The sequence below is a fragment of the Oncorhynchus keta genome, unplaced genomic scaffold (genome assembly GCF_023373465.1).
Source record: "Oncorhynchus keta strain PuntledgeMale-10-30-2019 unplaced genomic scaffold, Oket_V2 Un_contig_7607_pilon_pilon, whole genome shotgun sequence".
NCBI classification, from domain to species: Eukaryota; Metazoa; Chordata; class Actinopteri; order Salmoniformes; family Salmonidae; genus Oncorhynchus; species Oncorhynchus keta.
The window spans coordinates 3,289-26,629 of NW_026289561.1; the positions used below are offsets into that span (position 1 = coordinate 3,289).

The following is a 23,341-nucleotide window of genomic DNA, read 5'->3' on the forward strand; positions in this document are numbered from 1 at the left end:
AGAGTACGACCCTGCCTCACACAGGAAGCGGCGCAGGTCCTAATCCAGGCACTTGTCATCTCCCGTCTTGATTACTGCAACTCGCTGTTGGCTGGGCTCCCTGCCTGTGCCATTAAACCCCTACAACTCATCCAGAACGCCGCAGCCCGTCTGGTGTTCAACCTTCCCAAGTTCTCTCACGTCACCCCGCTCCTCCGCTCTCTCCACTGGCTTCCAGTTGAAGCTCGCATCCGCTACAAGACCATGGTGCTCGCCTACGGAGCTGTGAGGGGAACGGCACCTCAGTACCTCCAGGCTCTGATCAGGCCCTACACCCAAACAAGGGCACTGCGTTCATCCACCTCTGGCCTGCTCGCCTCCCTACCACTGAGGAAGTACAGTTCCCGCTCAGCCCAGTCAAAACTGTTCGCTGCTCTGGCCCCCAATGGTGGAACAAACTCCCTCACGACGCCAGGACAGCGGAGTCAATCACCACCTTCCGGAGACACCTGAAACCCCACCTCTTCAAGGAATACCTAGGATAGGGTAAGTAAGGGTAGGTAATCCTTCTCCCCCAACAAGATTTAGATGCAAGTGGCTGTTCCACTGGTTGTCATAAGGTGTATGCACCAATTTGTAAGTCGCTCTGGATAAGAGCGTCTGCTAAATGACTTAAATGTAAATGTAATGTAAATGCAGTCACTCTGAGACAATTAAAGAGGCCATGAAACATGTGTAACAGTTGGGAAAGGAAGGTTACCTCAGTGACGACCTTGCTTGGCTGGAAGTTGTCAAGAATAGGCACAAGCTGGGGGAGAGCGTTCTGCCTCTTCTGCCGCTTGGTACCCTGGATTCCCAACGACACCTCAATGGGAATACCACGCAGCTTGTCCCTAATGTTATCCTACAGACAGAGAACACAATTATGTACACCATCTCCCTTCTAGGTATCCTTCTAGAATCCCAAGAGGGTTAGAAGAATACCAAAAAGTATTACCTGCAGTTTGATTTTTGTCTTGGTGCAAGCTCTTTTGTTTTGTCCCCGGAGGTCCAGAGTTCCGGTCGATTGGAAGTCCTGGTCGGTGCGAGACTTGTTGAGGAAGAGGATCCTGGAGGGAAGCCCTTGCTTCCTGCGATCTGCCTCACCCTCAAATGCGTAGCGGATAGCTGTAAGGAAACATTCCAGAACAACAGTGTGTATTATGTAAGGACAAAAGGATTCAGGACTTTCAGGACTATGACAAAGTATGCCAATTGGGCTGATGTGAAAGAAGAGAGAGGCTTCGCTTACTTAGTTTTGGGCTGTAGGATACAGGGTTTGCTTTATAGGTGAAACATGCCTCCACAGTCAAGCTATAGACAACACATGGATCATAATTCAATTGTGTTCATAGGAAACAAATCTACAGTAGCGCAAAGATGCCGGACATATTTTCAAACATGAGCACTCATCAAAACCCATCAACACCTTACCAGATACTGTTGCCACAGGTTTTCTTTGTGAGGTCAATTTCCTTTGGAGTAATTTTGACATCCTTCTGAATGCTAATAATTGGCCTTGCCCTAAAAAAAAAAAAAAAAAGAGTTGTTATGCGAGTTGTTACTGTATGTGTTATCGTGAAATGTATTTGTGAGGTCGTAACTGGATGGTTGTAGATAGCCGAACAAGATCGTTACCTGTAAACGAGAACTGTATCTGAGAGAGATCCAATAGCTATATCAGGATAGAATTCTTATCTAAATCCATATTCCCAGCCAGAGAATATCCAAATAATCTGATGTTGTTGGGCTTTCCCTCAAGGATCTGAAATGACAAATAAATCAAGAGGTGAAATGGGATGCAGCAGTGATGTCATTCCACTACGTCAACAAGCATATCCCGTGACCAATAAAACACTGCATAACCAACCTGTGCCGGCTTGGTGTTGATTCCAATAGCAGAACCGTGGTAAATGTACACTTTTCCTGCCCCGGCATCAGCGTAGGGCGCTCCAACAGCAATGTCTGTAAAAGAGAAGCCATTTAGCTGTGGAATGTTACGACACAAGCACAGAAAGGTCAGAAATAAGTACAGATGCCAGGTTCCCACCTTGATAGGAGTCCTGATTGATGTCACCGATGTTTTCCACTGCCAGCCCAAACATTGAGTCTTTGGTTCCATTGAGGCGGATTGGGGTGATCTTGTCCCACTTTCCTGCCTGGTTGATGTAGACATAAACAGCTCCTCCAAAGTCTCCCTCTTTCATGAAGAACTGAGGGGCTCCAACAACAATGTCCTGCCACCTGTGATGCAAAAAAATAAAGGCGATATTTGAAACATAAATTACAATATCCATGTAGGTTTGATGACATAATGCGGGGTTCCCCAATAGGCGGGTGATTTTATACTGAACAAAAATATAAACGCAACATGCAACAATTTCAAAGATTTTACTGAGTTACAGTTCATATAAGGAAATCAGTCAATTATGTATTTCACATGACTTGGCAGGGGTGCAGCCAGGCCCACCTACTGGGAAGCCAATCAGAATGAGTTTTCCCCACAAAAGGGCTTTATTACATACAGAAAAACTCTTCAGTTTCATCAGCTGTCCGGGTCGCTGGTCCCAGATGATCCCGCAGGTAAAGAAGCCGGATGTGGAGGTCCTGGGCTGTCATGGTTACACGTGTGCGGCGGTAGTGAGGCTGATTGGACGTACTGCCAAATCCTCAAAAACAACGTTGGAGGCGGCTTATGGTAGAGAAATGAACATTAAATGCTCTGGCAACAGCTCTGGTGGTGAACCCTGCAGCTGGCCAGCCAATTTGCATGCTCCCTCAAAACTTGAGACATCTGTTGCATTGTGTTGTGTGACAAAACTGCACATTTTACAGTGGCCTTTTATTGTCCCCAACACAGGGTGCACCTGAGCAATGATCATGCTGTTTTGTCAGCTTCATGATATGCCACACCTGTCAGGTGGATGGATTATCTTGTCAAAGGAGAAATGCTCACTAACAGGGATGAACATAAATTTGTGCACAAAATTTGAGTTTTTTTTTTTTGCGGTTATACGAACATTTCTTTTTTTCCAGCTCATAAAACATGGCACCAACACTTTACATGTTGCGTTTACATTTTTTTTCAGTATATTTGGCCCCACAAGTTTTGAGTAAAAAATATATATATAATATAATTTTCCTAAAATCACCAGGAAATCATCTCAAAGGGATTGTAATTCAGGAAATCTGTTCCCAAGTATTCACACTGTGATCGTATCCCAATTACAAGCATGAATTTTAAACCCAAGCCCACAATGTTCATGCCCTACCCTACCCAGGCCGATTGTTTCTGCCAAATTTTCAGCCCTGCCCGAAACAACTTCCTCCATTAGTAAATCCACTAGCTGCTCCTCTCTGTGTGTCACTCTCTCCCTGCACGCTGCTCACTCTGCATGCACTCTGCTCATGGCGGCTCTGGATCTGTAAGTACCCATAGCAACGGCTCCGCTTGGGCTGCTCTGCTCAATGATGAGACATGAGAGCAGTTAGCTGTTAGCTACTTTTCATCACTGCAAACTCCGACAAAACTCAAGGAACATTAGCATTTTCAGTGAAATCTCTCCCATCTTATATTTGACGAGGTTATGATCTTAGTCAGATACGACTGTACGATGCAGCAGGGCATGAGCAAATGGCTCAAGCCATGCCCATATCCTAGTTATTTATGGAAAAAAAAAAAATTGGTCCTACGCGGCACTAACCCTATGTATAATGTCAGGGCCCGTCAGACTCAGCTTGGGTAGCAGAGCTCTAATCCCAATGTAATCAAGGTTGACCAAATATTGTGTCTGTTTGGGATTCTTAAAGTGAATTTGCAGTGTACAAATTATTTATAACTAAGTTCCGGCCCCCAAACATCCGCTCAAGGAAAAATGAGCCCACGGCTGAATGTAATTGGGGACCCCTGACATAATGTATGGATAAGCCAAAACTGGAAAAGCAGAAGTCAACTTGTGTCACATACCCATCTCCATTCAGGTCGACCACAGCTACATCATATCCAAAAGAAGATGCCAGTCCAGGCCCTTCTAGAATGTACTCCGGGGAGAGTCTTGCGGACGCTTCATTCTCCTTTCTCAACAGGACCACAGCCCCACAGTGATTGGCTCGCGGTGCCCCAGACACAATGGTCAGGCCACGCCCCTTGGTAATGCTATGCCCAGAATCAATGGAAAACCCTGCAACATGAAATAAGAGGAATCTATAAATTGTTCATAAGCTTGTTCAGCTTATATCTTATGCTATGTATGATTCAGAGCATTTATCTTTCATGAATAAATGAGTGAATTTGGGATGTAAAGAAAATCACAAGATGTGAACTATAGTAGTCATGTCATCTTGAAGCAACCAAGACAACATATGTTGATATACATATAAGTAATTCCAGTAAAAAATGCAGTACATTCAAACATTACATGGTAAATGTTCCGATTAGAAACCATTCACAAGTTAACGACCATGTAGATGGAATGGTTAAGAGTGTATGTTTTAGCCACCTCGGAAGTCACAAACCTAAGAAACTATTGGATCGTCACATCCAGAGTTTTCTCAGGGCTGACCTGTAGAGAAGGTGACTTCTACAGAAACTGATCCGCGTTGGCATCAGACAAACTGGCCACGAGCAGGATGCCTAAGCACAGAAAACACGTAGTTCCCGCAGTCAAGGTTCAGACCTACTGTACCCACCTAAGTAGCTGTTAGCAGGCACAGGCACCAGGTCAGGATCCAAGCGGTTCTCATCTCCAACTTCATAAGGTCCGTCATCATAAAATCCCCTTTCCAACAAAGTGTTGTTCTTTTGCTCTACACGTACAATACCTGGAGTGGTTGAGAGTGAAGATGACAACGGAATGGTGCTGGATTAAATATGATCCTCAACAAAACCATATGAAATCTTCAACACTAATGACACAAGCAAAATGTAACTGGGTGAATTTCTTTTTTACAGGTGAAAATAACATTGTATTGAAGGGCCATCCATGGGTAGACTGCTGAATGAATGAAATGTACCCATTCATTCTCAGAGAATTACTTATAAATGGCTCCTGAGCTTAGGTCACCTGTCGTACCCCATCAGAACCCAAAATATAAGCTTGTTCAATGTTTGTAAACAAAGTACATGTAAACACACACTCTATAGCCTAAAAACATGGTTAAAACTATAATTGTGAAATCATAGATGGTCATCCATAGCTCTGTCTTTAAATATGAGGGTGGTTACATTTATCCAGCCCCATCCCCAGCTTTTTACTGAAACAGTGGTCAGAAGAATACTTGGTCATTGTTTCAACTGCTGATTGACACTTTAAAGCACAGGAAGGAAATGTCTGATGAAGTCTGTTGCAGAGCCTTTCCTTACCTCTAGAGGACATGTGAGTCACAATAAACTGCACAGCTCATTCTGCAGAGATTTAAATCTGTATATTGTACATCCATTGATTTTGATCGATTGAAGTAAATAGGTTTTGATAACTTACATTTACTTTTCACATTGTACATGTTTTGTCATTTAGCAGACGTTCTTATCCAGAGTGACTTACAATGGCAACTTAATTGCATACCTTATGAACAGACACCTACCTTTCCAGTTGTAGGCGCCAGGCGCTCCAAACACCACGTAATGGTAGTCCTTGGTGAAAGTGGCAGCCAGACCCTGCTGACAGGAGCCAAACCTCTCATGGCCTCTGGCTCTCCCCTCACAGAACCTCCAGTTCCCTCCATCTTCATCAGAGGATTCGTCAATAGTGAGGTCCTGACTCAGGATGTAGCAGCGACCTGTGATGTCACGGGACTCCTGAGCAGTGTCCACAAACAGACGTCTCTGATAGCGGTGAGCACAGGTCTGCAACGACGAGACAGCGGAATCAGCACGCAAGGCAGATCCTAAGCTAATGATACTGTAGATCTGACGCAAAGTTCTGCATGACAGATATACAAAGCACTATGAACCTGGCTAGTAACACAGCAATGCACAGTATTCTCCGACACTGACTTACCACAATCTTCCCTCCGGGGCCCTGGCTGTTAACTGTCACCCCCATCCACTGGTTCTCCTTGTTCTCAACTCTCACATCCTCTGTGGGAATTGATGTTGATTCTCGCTTTAGAATGAATTTTACTTACAGTGTATTGTGGTTAATAAAACATAATGTTCAACCATATGTTGTGTAAGAAAGAGAAACAGAGAGAACCAGATTTGAGTAACACCTCACCTTCATTGTCAAAATCGATTCGGCGACAGTCATCGGATTCGGTGGTGATGTCACAACTGTACAGGCCACCGGTTATGTTGGCTCTCTGGTTAGCCAGTGCTTTGGCTCTTGGTGCTCCAATCAACAGTCTGCAAAAAAAAAAAAAAAAAATATATATATATATATTTTTTTTTTTTTTCCCAATTACTGTCTCTAAGATATTCATGGTCTATAGATGAATGTACTGTGACAATAGCAGATGTTAGAGATGTTTGGTAATCCTATACTGCAGCTGTCATATTCAATAATTCTTATTGACCAAAGCGGTCAGTTTAGTAACCCAGAACTGGCCTGGATAACAGACACCATGTCAAACTGGCAAATATAGTACATGTCCACTACTTAATATTCAAACTGCCTGCAATCATAGTACTGTCTCATAGACTTCAAGAAATTGTGAACATGGCATTTGAGATGTATTTCATCTGGCTGTCAGTTAATGTCCTCAGAATAATTATTTTTGTGAACTTCTCATGATCTGTCTCTGTAGCACAGTAGTCTACTGTGCTTTACAATTAGCACTAGGCAGAGAAACAGTATAATCTAATTTGGAGCATATTCAATCATACGATTGTCCTGTACAACATTAGTTCACTGACCACAACATATCCAAATCACCCCGAGTGCCGAAGAGAATCTTAACAACCGCAGGGGACAATATGCTGCATGAATACGTTTTAGGGTTGAATAACTTGTAGAGCCATTTATTTATGCCCTCTATTTATGCACAATACTTTATAATAGCTGCGACTGACTGATATTGCAAATGAAATGTAATAGCTTAGGAGGGCTTTGAGGAATTGGCTGTAGTTGGCACGTTGCTAAATCACAAAAGCATCCCTGTTAGGCTAACACTATAAAAGGGGAACAAACAGAACAACCACAGTGAGAGACAAACACTTCAGCAGGACCTCTCTGGGTCATATTTTCCAGCCTGAACAGTGAGTGAGAGCCACAGCCACATACTAAGGAACACTGAAAAGATGATCAGATGCATCAATGAGAATGGCTAACAATACCGAAGCCTCCCACCATTAGCTCGGACAAATTGAAAACCCTAGTCATTGGCGACTCCATTACCAGCAGTATTAGACTTAAAAAGAATCATCCAGATCATACACTGTTTACCAGGGGGCAGGGCTACCAACGTTAAGGATACACTGAATTTTGTTATCCACGTCGGCACCAACGATGTTCAGATGAAACAGTTAGAGGTCACCAAGCGCAACATAGCTTCAGCATGTAAATCAACTAGAAAGATGTATCGGCATTGAGTAATTGTCTCTGGCCCCTCCCAGTTAGGGGGAGTGATGAGCTCTACAGCAGAGTCTCACAACTCAATCCCTGGTTGAAAACTGTTTTCTGCCCCTCCCAAAATATATAATTTGTAGATAATTGGCCCTCTTTCTGGGACTCACCCACAAACAGGACCAAGCTTGGCCTGATGAGGAGTGAAGGACTCCATCCTATCTGGACAGGTGCTCTCATCTTATCTGTGAACATAGACAGGGCTCCAACTCCCTAGCGCCACAATGAGATAGGGTGCAGGCCTGTCGGCTTAGCAGAGTCTGCCACTAGCACAGTCAGTGTAGTCAGCTCAGCTATCCCCATTGAGACGGGGGCTGTGCCTAGATTTCGGTTGGGCAAAACTTAACATGGCGGTGTTTGCCTTAGCAATCTCACTAGAATAAAGACCTCCTCCATTCCTGCCATTATTGAAAGAGAATGTGATCTCACTTCTCAAAATAGGGCTACTTAATGTTAGATCCCTCACTTCCAAGGCAGTCAACTAATCACTGATCATAATCTTGATGCAATTGGCCTGACTAAAACATGGCTTAAGCCTGATGAATTTACTGTGTTCAATGAGGCCCCACCTCCTGGCTACACTAGTGACCATATCCCCTGTGCATCCCGCAAAGGCATAGGTGTTGCTAACATTTACGATTCCAAATTTCAATGTATAAAAACAAAAATTACTGTGTTTTCATATTATGAGCTTCTAGTCATGAAATCTATGCAGCCTACTCAATCCATTTTTATAGCTACTGTTTACAGGCCTCCTGGGCCATATACAGCGTTCCTCACCGAGTTCCCTGAATTCCTTTCGTACCTTGTAGTCATGGCAGATAATATTCTATTTTTTAAATTTAATATTCACATGGAGAAGTCCACAGACACACCCCAAAAGGCTTTCGGATCCATCATTGACTCAGTGGGTTTTGTCCAACATGTCTTCGGACAAACTCACTGCCACTGTCATACTCTGGACCTAGTTCTGTCCTGCGGAATAAATACTGTGGATCTTAATGTTTTTCCTCATAATCCTGGACTATCGGACTACCATTTTATTACGTTTGCAATCGCAAAAAATAATCTGCTCAACCAAGGATCTTCAAAAGCCATGCTATAAATTCTCAGACAACCCAAAGTTTTCTAGATGCCCTTCCAGACTCCTTCCACCTACCCAAGGACGTCAGAGTACAACAATCGGTCAACCACCTAACTGAGGAACTTAATTTAACCTTGTGTAATACCATAAATGCAGTCGCACCACTAAAAACAAAAAACATTTGTCATAAGAAACTAGCGCCCTGGTATACAGAAAATAACCGAGCCCTGAAGCAAGCTTCCAGAAAATTGGAACGGAAATGGCGCTACACCAACTAAGTCTTCCGATGAGCTTGGAAAGACAGTACCATACAATATTGAAGAGCCCTCACTGCTGCTCGATCATCCTATTTTTCCAACTTAATTGAGGAGACGATGAACAATCCAAAATGTGTTCTTGATACTGTCACAAAGCTTACTAAAAAGCAGCATTCCCCAAGAGAGGATGGCTTTCACTTCAGCAGTGAAAAATTAAAGAACCTCTTTGACAAAAAGATCATGATCATTAGAAAGCAAATTACAGACTCCTCTTTAAATCTGCATATTTCTCCAAAGCTTAGTTGTCCTGAGTCTGCACAACACTGCCAGGACCTAGGATCAAGGGAGACACTCAAGTTTTTTAATACTATATCTCTTGACATATTGACGAAAATAGTCATGGCCTCTAAACCTTCAACCTGCGTACAGAAATCTTTGTTTGCAATTACAGAGATCATACGTTTCATGTAGTTCTTGACCAGGTTTGCACACATTGCAGCAGGGATTATGGCCCACTCCTCCATACAGACCTTCTCCAGATCCTTCAGGTTTCGGGGCTGTCGCTGGGCAATAAGGACTTTCAGCTCACTCCAAAGATTTTCTATTGGGTTCAGGTCTGGAGACTGGCTAGGCCACTCCAGGACCTTGAGATGCTTCTTACGGAGGCAGTCCTTAGTTGCCCTGGCTGTGTGTTTTGGGTCGTTGTCATGCTGGAAGACCCAGCCACGACCCATCTTCAATGCTCTTACTGAGGGAAGGAGGTTGTTGGCCAAGATCTCGCGATACATGGCCCCATCCATCCTCCCCTCAATACGGTGCAGTCGTCCTGTCCCCTTTGCAGAAAAGCATCCCCAAAGAATGATGTTTCCACCTCCATGCTTCATGGTTGGGATGGTGTTCTTGGGGTTGTACTCATCCTTCTTCTTCCTCAAAACATGGCGAGTGGAGTTTAGACCAAAAAGCTCTATTTTTGTCTCATCAGACCACATGACCTTCTCCCATTCCTCCTCTGGATCATCCAGATGGTCATTGGCAAACTTCAGACGGGACTGGACATGCGCTGGCTTGAGCAGGGGGACCTTGCGTGCGCTGCAGGATTTTAATCCATGACGGCGTAGTGTGTTACTAATGGTTCTTTGAGACTGTGGTCCCAGCTCTCTTCAGGTCATTGACCAGGTCCTGCTGTGTAGTTCTGGGCTGATCCCTCACCTTCCTCATGATCATTGATGGCCCACGAGGTGAGATCTTGCATGGAGCTCCAGACTGAGGGTGATTGACCGTCATCTTGAACTTCTTCCATTTTCTAATAATTGCGCCAACAGTTGTTGCCTTCTCATCAAGCTGCTTGCCTATTGTCCTGTAGCCCATCCCAGCCTTGTGCAGGTCTACAATTTTATCCCTGATGTCCTTACACAGCTCTCTGGTATTGGCCATTGTGGAGAGGTTGGAGTCTGTTTGATTGAGTGTGTGGACAGGTGTCTTTTATACAGGTAACGAGTTCAAACAGGTGCAGTTAATACAGGTAATGAGTGGAGAACAGGAGGGCTTCTTAAAGAAAAACTAACAGGTCTGTGAGAGCCAGAATTCTTACTGGTTGGCAGGTGATGAAATACTTATGTCATGCAATAAAATGCAAATTAATTACTTAAAAATCATACAATGTGATTTTATGGATTATTGTTTTAGATTCTGTCTCACGCAGTTGAAGTGTACCTATGATAAAAATTACAGACCTCTACATGCGTTGTAAGTAGGGAAACCTGCAAAATCGGCAGTGTATCAAATACTTGTTCTCCCCACTGTACCTACATGTACGCTACGGTCACAAGACGCAGGCCTCCTTATTGTCCCTATAATTTCTAAGCAATCAGCTGGAGGCAGGGCTTTCTCCTATAGAGCTCAATTTTCATGGAATGGTCTGCCTACCCATGTGAGAGAAGTCTTTATTGGACTCATCTCTTCAGTAGGTCCTATGATTGAGTGTAGTCTGGCCCAGGGGTGTGAAGGTGAATGGAAAGGCACTGGAGCGACGAACCGCTCTTGCTGTCTCTGCCTGGCCGGTTCCCCTCTCTCCACTGAGATTCTCTGCCTCTAACCCTATTACAAGGGCTGAGTCACACTGGCTTACTGGTGCTCTTACATGCCGTCCCTGGGAGGGGTGCTTCACTTGAGTGGGTTGAGTCACTGAAGTCATCGTCCTGTCTGGGTTGGCACCCCCTCGGGTTCGTGCCGTGGGGAGATCGTGGGCTATACTCGGCGTTAGCGCAAATCAAATCAAAGTTTATTTGTCAAGTGCCAACTACAACAGGTGTAGACATTACAGTGAAATGCTTACTTACAAGCTCTAACTAATAGTGCAAAAACAGGGTAGTAAGTTGGTGGTTGAAGATCTCCCTCTAGTGGTATGGGGGCTGTGCTTTGGCAAAGTTGGTGGGGTTTTATCCTGACTGTTTGGCCCTGTCCGGAGGTACAGTCAGATGGTGCCATAGAGTCTCCCAACCCCTCCGGTCTCAGCCTCCAGTAATTATGCTGCAATAGTTTGTGTTGGGGGCCTAGGGTGTCTCTCTCTCTCTCTCTCTCTCAGGCTAATTGACATAATTTGAGTCAATTGGGGGTGTATCCGTGGATGTATTTCAAGGCCTACCTTCAAACTCAGTGCCTTTTTGCTTGACATCATGGGAAAATCAAAAGAAGGTGCCTGAATGTACCACGTTCATCTGTACAAAAATTGTATGCAAAGTATAATCGTACTTTTGGAGAAATGTCCTCTGGTCTGATGGAACTTCCAAAGTTGTGGCAAAATGGCTTAAGGACAACAAAGTCAAGGTATTGGAATGGCCATCACAAAGCCCTGACCTCAATTCTATAGAACATTTGTGGGCAGAAGTGAAAAAGCGTGTGCGAGCAAGGAGGCCTACATGCCTGACTCAGTTACACCAGCTCTGTCAGGAGGAATGGGCCAAAATTCACCCAACTTATTGTGCGAAGCTTGTGGAAGGCTATGTGAATGGGTAGCCAGGTAACTTAGGGGAAAGGAGACTCCTTTTCCAAGTACAGACCGATTTGAAAAGGTTCAAAGCATCGGAAATGCTTTTTTAAGACACATTATCAAAAATAACATTGCAACTCTACTGTCCTATGTTCCTCTAAAAAAAGAAACCCCCAGGTTATAGCATCAAGTTAGCTGAGCAACTAAGTGCATGGAGAGCCATCATATTCCTATCCATGTCAAGAAGTCTAAGGCAGTCGGATTGGTTACAGACCATGGCTAGGAGGGGTGGCAATATTTGCGGTGTGTCCTTAAAAACAAGTGGAAAAGTGACCATTTCATTCAGCGCTAGTGGGAAGTTTTAAGACCCACAAAAAGCAGTAACGCAGTTGTTAATGGCAAGGATTTTGAGAGCAGAAGGGCAGCCTATCCAGCCATGATGCACAGTGTCCACATGGAAACATCTTTTTTTTTGTTGTTGTTGAAAAATGTAGTATTTAGAAACATTTTAAAAAGCAATTGGTTTCCCCCCAATTTCATTTCATTTGATTCAAAACCAACCATAGCCTACCCTCCCCTTAATCATGGCTGGTTTAGCAGCATAGCACATAGTGTGTCTTTTTTATTTTGACCCTCATTCCTTTTTATTACTCACAATTCGCATCCCTGCATTTTGCTTGTTCATGTAGGCTATCCATCCCCCTTTTGGAAGAGCACTCGTCATCCCATTACCAAAGACACACTCCTCATCCGATTACCAAAGACACACTCCTCATCCGATTACCAAAGACACACTCCTCATCCGATTACCAAAGACACACTCCTCATCCGATTACCAAAGTCACACTCCTCATCCGATTACCAAAGTCACACTCCTCATCCGATTACCAAAGACACACTCCTCATCCCATTACCAAAGACACACTCCTCATCCCATTACCAAAGACACACTCCTCATCCCATTACCAAAGACACACTCCTCATCCCATTACCAAAGACACACTCCTCATCTGATTACCAAAGACACACTCCTCATCCCATTACCAAAGACACACTCCTCATCCGATTACCAAAGACACACTCCTCATCCGATTACCAAAGACACACTCCTCATCCCATTACCAAAGACACACTCCTCATCCGATTACCAAAGACACACTCCTCATCCGATTACCAAAGACACACTCCTCATCCGATTACCAGACACACTCCTCATCCGATTAGCAAAGACACACTCCTCATCCCATTACCAAAGACACACTCCTCATCCGATTACCAAAGTCACACTCCTCATCCGATTACCAAAGACACACTCCTCATCCGATTACCAAAGACACACTCCTCATCCGATTACCAAAGACACACTCCTCATCCGATTACCAAAGACACACTCCTCATCCGATTACCAAAGACACACTCCTCATCCGATTGCCAAAGACACACTCCTCATCCCATTACCAAAGACACACTCCTCATCCGATTACCAAAGACACACTCCTCATCCCATTACCAAAGACACACTCCTCATCCGATTACCAAAGACACACTCCTCATCCGATTACCAGACACACTCCTCATCCGAATACCAAAGACACACTCCTCATCTGATTACCAAAGACACACTCCTCATCCCATTACCAAAGACACACTCCTCATCCGATTACCAAAGACACACTCCTCATCCGATTACCAAAGACACACTCCTCATCCGATTACCAAAGACACACTCCTCATCTGATTACCAAAGACACACTCCTCATCTGATTACCAAAGACACACTCCTCATCCCATTACCAAAGACACAATCCTCATCCGATTACCAAAGTCACACTCCTCATCCGATTACCAAAGACACACTCCTCAAATACTATTCAGTCCTCCTATCATTTTTGGGAGAATCTGCCACACACATAGGCAACGATAATTGACAGGAGCCTAGTATTTAGTACAGACGTGCAAATGTTATGCGTAAAGACATTTAAGCCTACGCGTGCACACAGTGCCATGAAACGAGAGAAGTGATTTATGATGTCATGCATCTGACTCGGACCTACCTAGAAATATTGTTGCTGGTTGTTTTTTGTTTAATTCTGATTAAAAACCAAGCTTCGAATGCAATGCAGTTTTGTGTGATATTTCTGCAGAAGTGCAAATACAGTATGATCTGTAAGAGGGTTCTATGATGTTTATAAAACATGATTTTATAAACAATGTTTGGATGTGCGTAAAACCCTCCATAGTCTAAGTTGCCTTGTCTGTATTATTATGCGCCCCACAGGGAGCAATTATGGTGTCTGTAACTGTCTCTATACATAGCCTATTTAAAACAAGTTGTTGTTCATTTTTGTGTGTGTGTCTTTTTAGGCCTTATCAATATCCTAGTGAATTTGATCTTGCTTATTGACTATGTCCATATCCAGACTGCAATTTACAGTAAGGCTAGCCCCTATATCAGTGTGAATGCTATACCCTAGCCTATGTTTAACAATGTATTTCCATACTGGACCAATGCAATTAGAAGACTGTGGACTGCAAACATGTTCAACATATTTAGCAAATATGGGGCAGGCTATTTAACGAAGGAGGCTATAAGGGACTAACTTTCAAATTGGAGTTGATGATAAAGCAATACATAAAATACCGTAAATACACAACATGAAGCAACCACATATTTAACCATGGAGCACGTTCTGATTGGCTAGTGAGGGGCCAAGCCTTCACACACCCACAAGTTGTTTATTCTCCAAAACCCAGCCCTTTCACGGCATCACCAGCTACTACGCCCATAATTCCAATTGTGAAAATAGTTCAAATATTTCTGACACACCCCTGAACCTATAACGCTTTTTCTACGATTTACAATTGCGTTAGGCGTGTTAAAATAGAGCCCAACATGTAAATGAATAGTAGTGGCCAAACTGTAGTTGTATCCTGTGACCTTGCTGACCTTTTTCCCCAAATGTTGTGTGATGCTGACCCTACAGTTGTGCACTCAAAGCCCCCAGAACCACTGCAGCTGTTCTAACTGTGTCTGTTTACCTACACCAACACTTGGCACTGGCCTAGAGTTGGCTTGTTAAACCAGCCAGGCCATAACAACATTTGGCAAAAGTGTGTGGTTTTTCAAACCACCAGGGCCTGAGCTCCTCTATCACTGCTAATAAATCAGTGTCTCAGTCTCTACCCAGGAGATTATAACCTGCCTTTGAGCTTTCCTGGGACACAGCCAACTGCCAGGCTCTTGAGAAATTCCAAGCTTCTGTTTTTCCATCAAAGATCATGAAATGTAAACCTCCTGTTCCAGGCCCTGGGTCTCCTGCCCTGCTAGGCCCCGAGTTGGCTGTCACTCGAGGTCTGCAGTCCCTGCTCCTAGCCAGTTCGCAGCCCCCAGCCTCAGCCAGTGCCCAGCCACCTGTCCTAGCGCTATGCTCCCAGATCCCTACTCAGCTAGGCTCCCAGTTCTGGGAGGCCGCCCCACCTCCTGCACTTGAAGACCCTTGGCCATCACACCTGGGAAATCACCTGACCTCATCTCTGGGGCCCAGCCTGCCCCTGCCTTCGGCTCTCTGATGTGCCTCGCCCAGAGGTCTCCACCTGCTCCACCATGGGAGCCATCATCTTCAGCATTAGGGAGAAGTCACTAACTCAGTGCCCAGGAATGGGCCCCAGTGGCCTTCAACCAGCTGAGCTAGAGGATCTTCCACCATCCCTGTGGCATCCCATGGGATGGCCAGACACTGTTCCTCCTCTTGGGGTGGCCCCTACGCCCTTACGTGCCCCAAAACCAGCACCCTCCAGGCCCCCATGGTCCTCTAAAGTGACACTTGCTATCAGCTGCCCCTCTAGTTTGGCCAGATGCACAGTAGGACTGGACCCCATTTTGTCTGGTCCCTTAGCTGCTCTGACCCTGTGCCCTGCCTGTCCTGCTGGATAGGGCAAGGCACTTAAAGACTATGCCCCACATTGAGGCATTTCCGAAGTTGTTTGGATTTCCGTAAGAAATCCAAGGGCGGCTGTAAAAAAGGCCATTCCTTTCAGCCAAATGGCAGGTTTGAATGATCATTTGCATTCTGGCTCCGCCCACTGTAGCTCAGTGTTTTTATTCTTCGACAGAAGATGCAAGTCTGGCTGGCGACTGAGTTTTCAGTGTTTATTTTAGAAGTGTTGTGTGTGCATCCACAATGTAAGTTGGAGCTTTATATTGTTGGGGATTGTTTATGATGATTACTGCATGCTACTGAAACCTGAATAATGTTGGTTATCTTGTTACATCCATAACGTAGTTGTTCTGTCGCCAGTTGGTATCATTGTTTACCTGTTTAACTAATACATATCGTCAGAACAGAATTGCCAGTTAATATAAATTTTGCATGTCTGTATTTACACTATATGACCAAAAGTATTTGCACACCTGCTCATCGAACATCTCATTCCAAATTCATGGGCATTAACATGGAGTTGGTCCCCTCTTGTTGCTATAATAGGCTCAATTCTTCTGGGAAGGCTTTCCACTAGTTGGAACATTGCTGCGGGGACATTCAGCCACAAGAGCATTAGTGAGGTTGGGCACTGATGTTGGGCGATTAGGCCTGGCTCGCAGTCAGGGTTCCAATTCATCTCAAAGATGTTCAACGGGGTTGAAGTCAGGGCTCTGTGCAGATCAGTCAAGTTCTTCCACACCGATCTTGACAAACCATTTCTGTATGTACCTCGCTTTGTGCACGGGGCACTGTCATGCTGAAACAGGAAAGGGCCTTTCCCAAACTGTTGCCACAATGTTGGAAACACAGAATCGTCTAGACTCTAGAATGTCATTGTATGCTGTAGTGTACAGATTTCCCTTCATTGGACCTAAGGGGTCTAGCCCAAACAATGAAAAACAGCCCCAGACCATTATTCCTCCTTCACCAAACTTTACATTTGACAATATGCAGTCGGGCAGGTATCGTTCTCCTGACATACGCCAAACTCAGATTCATCCGCCGGGCTACCAGATGGTGAAGCGTGATTTATCACTCCGGAGAACGTGTTTCCACTGCTCCAGAGTCCAATGGCGGCGAGCTTTACACCACTCCAGCTGGCGTCTTGGAATTGATGATCTTAGGCTTGTGTGAGGCTGCTCTGCCATGGAAATCCATTTCATTAAGCTCCTGATGAAAAGTAGTTATTGTGCTGATGTTGCTTCCAGAGGCAGTTTGGAACTCGGTAGTGAGTGTTGCAGCTGAGGACAGACCATTTTTACTCACTACGTGCTTCAGCACTCTGCAGTCCCATTCTGTGAGCTTATGTGGCCTACCACTTCACGGCTGAACCGTTGTTGCTCCTCGACATTTCCACTTCACAATAACAGCACTTACAGTTGACCAGGGCAGCTCTAGCAGGGCAGAAATTTTACTTACTGACTTGTTGGAAAAGTGGAATCATATGACGGTGCCACGTTGTAAGGCCATTCTATTGCCAATGTTTGTCTATGAAGATTGCATGGATGTGTGCTCAATTTTATACAGCTGACAGCAATGACTGTGACTGAAATAGCCGAATGCACTCATTTGAATGGGTGTCCACATACTTTTGTATATATATAGTGTATTATTATGAGTATGTTTTACTGGAAGATAATGTGTTATATGCCAGATAAAGTTATCAAATTAGTAGAAGACTCTAAATGGCCTGGTGCACTCTGCATGCACACTTGATTTATGGCCTATCAGATAAGATCTCTAGCTGGCCAGAGAGAGAAGGCCATCAATTCTGACTGGCAGCAGTTATTAGCCTCTCTCTCTGCCAAGATGTTGACATCTCATCTTTAGTTGTGTGAATTGGTGTCTGCAATGATAATGATAGGCTATGTGGTCTACAGTCAGTAACGGTGTATGGATAAAATCACTGGGGAAGCCAAAAAAAAGCAATTTTTCAACCTGTTGTGATAATTGCGTTGTTTGCTCTGTAACCCGTTAGTTCATAAGCCTTGCGACCGTGATATACTGTACAGGCCTAAGGCAGAGACAATGAGAAGAATACATTCAACCACACCTTTGTTTCATCACAAAACCGGAGAGCATCCTCTGTCCGGTGAAGTCAAAATCAAATCAAATTGTATTTGTCACATGCGTTGAAAATGCAGTTAAGAAAATAGAGTTAAGAAAATATGTACTAAATAAACGAAAGTACCAAAAATAAGTAACAATAAGGGTCAATAACAATAAGTCAATGTGCGGGGGTACAGGTTAGTCAAGGTCTTTTGTACATTAGGTAGGGGTAAAGGGACTATGAATAGATAATAAACAGCGAGTAGCAGCAGTGTAAAAACAAAGGGAGGGTGTCAATGAAAATAGTCCAGGTGGTCATTTGATCAATTGTTCAGCAGTCTTATGGCTTAGGGGTAGAAGCTGTTAAGGAGCCTTTTGGACCTAGACTTGGTGCTCTGGTACCGTTTCCGTGCAGTAGCAGAGAGAACAGTCTATGACTTAGGTGACTGGAGTCTTTGACATTTTTAGGACTTTCCCTGACACTGCCTAGTATATAGGTCCTGGATGGCAGGAAGCTTTGCCCCAGTGATGTGCAGGGCTGTACACACTACCCTCTGTAGCGCGTTACGGTCGAAATGCTGATGCTCTCGATGGATCTGGGGACCCATGCCAAATATTTTCAGTCTCCTGAGGGGAGAAAGGAGTTGTCATGGTCTCTTAATGATTTTCTTGGTGTGTTTGGACCATGACAGCTTGTTTGTTGGTGAAAGCATATTGCATGTAACAAACATGACCTACAACATGGTCAAGCAAGTTAATGTTTCCAACCATTTTAGAACCACGGAGAGTTACTGCAAGTCGCAAAGAAAACAGGAGCTGCCGACACTAATCCAACACCATTTCAACATCATCAAATCACCTATGCTTAGTCTAATACAGTGACAACTAATATATTCCAAACATGTTGACTCACTCTACTTGTAGAGGAAAGCCAATGCCATCCTCCTCTCTTTCATGTTGACAAAATGGTCTATGACTGTCATGCAGTACACGCTTTTATTTTTTGTTGTCCTAGGCTACCTGAATAAAATGCTTGCTCGCTAGCGTAACTTCCTTTCATGGGCAACGTTAGCTAGTTAACGTTAGTCGTCTACATCTAGCTACATATTGAACTTCCATCATCTCAGTCCAGAGGCACTATGTATAAATGTATGGTTGGATCGCCGTTATAATAATTGGCCAGTAAGGTGAATTAAGTAAAACCACAAGTCCAAATCCCTATCTCCATCCATAGCTAATTTAGGAAAGGGCCCATCTTAGCTAGCTAGCTAGCCACCAGAGGACGACAACACAAGGGCCAGATGTACACAGAACGGTGCATTTATGATGTGTGTGTGCGCAACTCTGTGGTGGTTGCCAAGCCAATAAAACTCTGAATATGGACACATCTGCCTGGTTTTTGCCAGACCGCCTGTAGTGGGCAGATCTAAGTCAATCAGCACATAGCGGTTAAGGGCTCAGAAGTCAACTGCTCAGATGTGCTCCAGCTAGCCATTTTTTTCAATAGTAAATAGCTCAGGCTTCATGGATTGTTAATTATCTAAGTTATGCAATGATTGTGCTTCCATGTTTTTAAATGGTGCACAATGCACTGTACTTACACAGATGTTTGACAGTTAAAATCCCAGTGTGTTTTGTCTGGACCACTGCCCTTAGCACTCCTGTTCTAAACCAATAACTAACATGGACTCATGTCACACGTAGCCACTCTCACTGTTGGGAAAACAGGTCACAGATCATTGCTCTTTTCACAGGAATAAATCTCAACTGTCAAAGAATGGATCACAGCTTAATAGTGAAAACCATGGTCACACCACTGAAGATGCCAGAGTTGTTATTTAGTAGAATGACAACCGTTTGTTTTATAGAACAGGGTTTATAAACATGTTATGAACTCATTCAATAAGTGCAAAAGGCTGGAGTCCTTGGTGAAAGGAAATATTGACAGTAAGAACCCCAGACAAAGTACACTGAACAAAAATATAAACGCAACATGTAAAGTGTTGGTCACAGAAAGATCCCAGAAATGTTCCAGTTGCACAAAAAAAATTATTTCTCTCAAATGTTGTGCACACATTTGTTTACATCCCTGTTAGTGAGCATTTCTCCTATTGCCAAGATAATCCATCCACCTGACAGGTGTGGCATATCAAGAAGCTGATTAAACAGCATGATCCTTACACAGGTGCACCTTGTGCTGGGGAAAGAAAAGGCCAAATGTACAGTTTTGTCACACAACACAATGCCACAGATGTCTCAGGTTTGAGGGAGCGTGTAATTTGCTGGCTGACTGCAGGAATGTCCACCAGAGCTGTTGCCAGAAAATTGAATGTTAATATATCTACAATAAGCCGCCTCCACCTTTGTTTTAGAGAATTTGGCAGTACATCCAACCGGCCTCACAACCGCAGACCACGTGTATGGCGTTGTGTAGGTGGACGGTTTGCTGATGTCAACGTTGTAAACAGAGTGCCCCATGGTGGTGGTGGGGTTATGGTATGGGCAGGCATAAACTACGGTCAATGAACACAATTGGATTTTATCGACGGCAATTTGAATGCACAAAAATACTGTGACGAGATCCTGAGGCCCATTGTGAGGCCCCCTTTTTTTAAGGTATCTGTGAAAACAGATGCATATCTGTGTTCCCGGTCATGTGAAATCCATTGATTAGGGCCTAATGAATTTATTTCAATTGACTGATTTCCTCATATGAACTGTAACTCAGTAAAATATTTGAAATTGTTGCATGTTGCGTTTATATTTTTGTTCAGTATAATACTGTTTGACCAATTGACACTGCCAAAAGGCTTCTGAAATGATAACAGTAATATTGTACTTTTTAACAGCTAGGCATGTATTACAGTGTCCAATACTGTGAAAGGGGGTTAGATAGATATCCCTTGAGTAGTCACTTGTTACTGGGGATTTAGAGTCACTTTCTTTGGAACAAATTCAATTAACATGCAAGATTTCTCGAGTGACAAAGCTTGTTACCTCTGGTTTGCCATTGTTAACTTGTAGCAAGATCTCTGTCAAAAGGACATTCTTAAACACACAATGCCTGGCCCCACGCTCTACTGAATATAAATCCTCACTGTGCTCTTACAACAGCGCATTCAACATGTAGGTCTACAAAACATTGGGAGTATAAATCTTCAAAATTCCTTAACGTAATTTCTACAAGTATTTAAAATCTGACAACGAATCTGTCATTATTCCCATGTAGGAAAAGCAATGGATAATTTATCTACATAATGAAACAATTGCGGAAAGTTGCTTTTAATTAGGAAAGGTTTTCAACAAAACGTATTAGTTTTAAATGTACCTATTCACCTCCGTCGACAAGAAAACGGTCTCATAAGAATTTGGCGAATGAACCTGCTACCATGCTTCGAGAGATGAATGATCCAACTATGCGTAAAGTGGAGACGTAAAATAAGTAGCTAACCAAACTCAAACGTAGTGCAATAAACGCAACAGAACTCATACAGCAACAACACAAACAAACAAAAAACAAATCTTACATTGTTTTATCTGAAGGATTAAGTTGCCGGTGCATGGCTAGAGAGAATCCAAATAAACTGCCCGGTTCTCCGTCTTTCCTCAGGACATTCAAGGTATCCAGGTTGAAGCCTGATATATGGGTCCATTCTAGCAAACAAATAAGTACCACGTGAATTGGAAAATATATTCTCGGGTGCACCATTGCGTTAGGACCTAAGGGTACCACTATAGTTCAATGCTGTGCTGGTTGTTCCACTACCCCTCGCTCAGGATTCGCTGCAGAATTCCATGACCTGCTGAATGCCTCTGTTGTTATCCCGGGTTTACGGATTAGTAATCGTGCACTACAGCGCTCCTCCTCTGCTCCCTCCAACCTTTACGTCACCACACAAATCCCTAGCAGTTTTCTAACTTTGGGGTTTGATTTGACCTCCAGTCCCTGCCCATTCAGTCGTCTTCATTCATTCCAGTTCACATTAGAGGTAACATTTTATAAAAATATACACGGTGTCATTAAATTAAATCAAAGTACACTGTAGCCAATATTGATCCGAAATGGCTATTTGGTAACCAGACTGGACTGAGAAGCACATTAAGTCTATTCATCAACATGTACAGTATATTTATCAATAATCACACTCTTATGCCCAGAACTGATCATCAAAAGAGGTCCATGTGTCTTAGGGCATCTAGCTAATAATGCACGAGTGGCCAGGGCTTTTAGTCTTTGCAGACAGTAAACGTAGTGGTTGGACACGGATGGACACTAGGTCAAATGTGAAGCTAATCAATTGGACAAATGAACCTCCCAAATCCAGGTGGACAATGGGGTAGGTCGGATTGGCACTGACTCGACACTCTGCCTCAAGCCTTTTGTGTTCATTAAGCTGCAGGGAATGGAGCCTCTCAAATTCAAGCTCCATAAAAAAAACACGAGAGTCGGGGAATGTCTTGTGTCATAGTAGTTTGCCAAGTTGATTAAAATGTTTAAAGCTTCTTAAAACAGGGAATATTTTTCGATAGACAATGGTCCATTTGATAGGCTCTAATCATTCATCCAAAAGAGAACGGCTTCTGAAATATGTATGACCATTCTGACTAACAACACCTGGTGGACACACTGTTCATGAATTAGTCATGATCCCTAAATAGGGTCTCTGCGTTTACGTCACAATTGTGGAAAGGTCTTCAGGAAATGGCATCCTCCTCTCCAAGCTCCTTGGAACATCCCTTTACAGGAAGAACCCAGCCCATGTGCCAGCCATGCCCTGCTATCTTCTCAAGACATATTGGGAACTTAAAAAACAAATGGATGAGTCACTCAGAGCCACTGTAAGACAGCGCTGAGAACACTTTTAACTCTTAACTGTCTGTCAAGGCAGCCAAGTTTTAATGTCACATGCACAAGTATAGTGAAATGTATCTCTGGCAAATCTATAAACCCAACAATGCAATGATCAACATTAATGTAGTAGTAAAAGTAACATACGGTAGAACAAAAACACATGAGGAATAAAGATACACTGAACCGATATATAAACGGAACATGTAAAGTGTTGGTCACATGTTTCATGAGTTGAAATATAAGACTCCAGAAATGTTCCATACACACAGAAAGCTTATCTCTCTCTTATTTCTGTTTACATACCTGTTAGTGAGCATTTCTCCTCTGCTAACGTAATCCATCCACCTGACAGGTGTGGCATTACACAGGTGCACCTTCTGCTGGGGACAATAAAAAGGACACTCTGAAATGTGCAGTTTTGTCACACAAGACAAAGCCACAGATGTCTCAAGTTTTGAGGGAGTGTGCAAATTGGCATGCTGTCTTTAGTAATGCCCACCAGAGCTGTTGCCAAAGAATTGAATGTTCATTTCTTTACCACAAGCCACCT

General features: G+C 43.6%; 1 pseudogene; it reads right to left on the reverse strand.

The window, feature by feature from the left end:
* Window positions 1-719: 719 nt before the first annotated feature.
* Window positions 720-21,845, reverse strand: LOC127926446 (integrin alpha-6-like; annotated as a pseudogene).
* Window positions 21,846-23,341: the final 1,496 nt, after the last annotated feature.